This window comes from Eumetopias jubatus, unplaced genomic scaffold, assembly GCF_037043125.1.
Source record: "Eumetopias jubatus isolate StellerSeaLion01/CBP00866 unplaced genomic scaffold, mEumJub1_p1.0 scaffold_5, whole genome shotgun sequence".
NCBI lineage: Eukaryota > Metazoa > Chordata > Mammalia > Carnivora > Otariidae > Eumetopias > Eumetopias jubatus.
Window position 1 is genome coordinate 127,833,793 of NW_028274811.1, and position 3,160 is coordinate 127,836,952.

The following is a 3,160-nucleotide window of genomic DNA, read 5'->3' on the forward strand; positions in this document are numbered from 1 at the left end:
ATGGTGGCCTATATATGAGCCAAATGACTACTGTAGTATGGCTGATATTATAGAAGTTAAGAAGAAAGAGAGGTTTGTCTTGGCCTGGGTTTGTTGAGGAAAGTTTAAGTGTTTTCTTGCCTTAGCAAGTTCATATGGGGAACACAATATTATGTTGGCTGGTTAGAATTAATAAAATCTTAATTGTCTCAGAATATGAGCAGTAATAATCTTGGCTTCTCCCTTTTCAACCCACATAGATAGTAAAATATCTATTTCTTATTGACTGGAGAATAGATAGAGCAAACAAACCTTTTTCTTCACCCTTTGGGTACTCTTCATTTCTTTAATTATTAAGCTGCTCCAGACCTGATGGTCAATAATTTTCTTTTTTCTTCCTCCTCCCAAAAATCCTGAGGTAGCAGGAGTCCTAATCAAGTTCTACCTATGTAATATGCAATATAGAAGAGCAACAATAGCCTCTAATAGAACAAATTCTAGTCATTCCATCTTGAAAATAAGCCTAGATCCTAATAATCACTTAGATCATAGGGCACACATATGCCTTGTGGGCTTTTTTTCCTCCCATAAGTTACATTTTTTTCCAGATGTTCTTTGGTCTCAAAAAAACAGAGCAGTCACAGAAAAGGTACCATTTCCATAAATTTTGCCTATCCCAGGAAATCTCCAGGTAAGAGCTTCCTTATATCCAATTTCCATTCTAAGAGTAAAGTAATAAACCAAATTATGGCAAACCAATACAACTCCTTCCTTACTCTTTATCCCATTCAGTTTGACTCTACAGGGACTTAGAAAAGCAGTAAAAATAATGCCATAACCATGAATTGTGCCATGTGAACTGGAAATACTGACTATAATGTTTACAAAAGCCCTTGAGAGATGTTGCGTAGATTTAGTTACAGATCTTTTATATTAAACTTAAGTCCTTCAAGAACTATCAGTTATTTAGTGGATTTGGAGGATAATACAGAGTTACATAATGTAAAATCTGAATATGGAATTTACATTATAAAACTATAATTACGTCTGTCCCTTTGTTTTTTCTATAAGAAATGGCATTTTCTGGCAGTTCTATTCCTGGCAGAGTTAACAGGTGGAGGTGTGACCTTTAACTCTAGGTAAGCAATTATATAACTACTTAATAGTAATCACTTTACCATCTGTAGTCCACACTAAATTAAAAGACACCTGACCCTCAATTTTGGCATGTGGCCCCAAGCTCTGCTTTTCTTTTCCTAGTTCAGTAATGAATGATCATTTCTATCTTGGTGATTCCAACTGTCAGTTTGATGGATGGAAAAACAGAACACTAAGTGTAGCCCCATTTATTCTGAACTGATTAGCTCCACCCAGCTTTGTTCCCATCCTACAGAGCTCAGTTCTAAGATAATTCAGGCTTTCATGTTTCTTCATCCCATTTTGGTCCAGTAAATAGATAGACCATTTGTACTAAATTTCCATGGTGAGGTTTTCTAGTTTTGAGTGAAATTCCTTGGTTTCTGGAGGGAAAGGGGGACAATGAAAGGGCAAAAAGCTTTTTGTGGACATCGATTGCTTTCCCTGTCTCCATGGAGAGACAAAGGTATCCCTTGATGGGTATTAAAATAATGTAAGAGTTCCACCCAGATCTGGATATGAGGAAAGCATTTGCTTTTTGTTCCACCATGTAGCAGACTTTTAGCAGAGTAGAAAAAAATCAATCACATTTACTGACAGTCTAAACACCTTTTTAACGTATTGCTCATTGCTGGTGCCAAAGAGGGAGGCAAGCAGAATGGAGATGTTGGCAGTCATAAGCCCCCCCTGCTTTTTTTTCAATTCCACAGATGTTTTGGCCTAAGAGTCGCCACTTTAAGGCTTTTAAAAAGTATCCTCTGTCATCTTGTTATAATAGTTATACGTGAAGTATTTGAATTCCACCTTTTTTTCCCCTGGTCTTCTAAATGCCTGGTTTACTTTCCTTTTCATATTTTTTTTTATGTGATTCTTCCCAATTCTCCATATCACCCTGCATCTTTCCATACCAAGGCATCTACTTTGCTGGATTTAAATGATTTGAATTTTTGCCAATGTTGCAATCATCCCTTGGGTATTTGGCCCGCCATATTTGCCTTGTGGGGTATCCTGTACTCTTCAGTATAAAGTAAAGGGTGGGAGTCATGGAATCTGTGACTTGCTGTTTCTGGCAACTCAGCCTTATGAACTGTATTCATAGGGAATTTAAGAACCTGCTCTCTAGAGGTCACCTGGCGGCCTAACTACATTACGGTGGAAGATTCATGTTGGAAATGAGCTGTTAGTACAGAAACATTCTTAATTAATGATGCGGAGTGAATCTGTAGCCCGCCAAAATATGATTATGGAAACATTTATAAAGGTTGTGTGGCCTACAAAATAAATTTCCTAAATATTTTTTAAAACCTTACAGGCATTGAATTCATTTGTAGTTCATGAGCGTGATGGTAGGGTGTTCATGCTGTTGTGTGACATGTGCCTTCCTCAAATCTTGCTACAACCTCGGCACATTACCTGTCTGACGTGAAGAAAAAAAAGAAACAAAGAAAAAAACTTATAGGGGTTGGGTGTGCATGAAATTTATATGTATATACTCTAATTTATCAATCTTATATATATATTGTATACATATGGTATATACTTTATATGTGTATATACTATATATACTATCAATATGTGTTATCTATTATATAGTATATTCTATGCTATATATGTGTATAAATACTATATATGTATAAATACACTACCGTAAATATACCATGTATTTACACATACATATTTACTGTATATATTATAAATATATAGTATAATATATGTTATATATATATATATCATACATATATGTATGATAATTTCCTTCTTCTAGGTGTGTCTAGGGAAATGACTCTTTCTTTCCAGGTCAGCCTTGAATGTAAGGGTAGTAGATGGTCACTAATGGGGTGATTAACTTGGGTAAGCTTGTAAAGATCTCCTTCAGACCTGTCATGGGACCTCAAATTCTGTCAGTTGGACTTTATTCCTTTAAGTTCTGAAGACCTTTCAGTATGACATTCTTAAGTACCAATTAAGATTTAAATGCTCCTGGGAACACTTTTCAGCTATAACCTGCTTGAAAGGATAAGGGAAAGGGAAAAAGGGCATCAGG

At 35.7% G+C, this 3,160-nt stretch overlaps 1 non-coding gene across 1 annotated transcript; it reads left to right on the plus strand.

Moving 5' to 3' along the window:
* Positions 1–2,435: 2,435 nt before the first annotated feature.
* On the plus strand, positions 2,436–2,539 carry LOC114204926 (small nucleolar RNA U13). Its single transcript, XR_003608280.1, has one exon. It is a non-coding gene; the product is annotated as a small nucleolar RNA U13 (small nucleolar RNA).
* Positions 2,540–3,160: the final 621 nt, after the last annotated feature.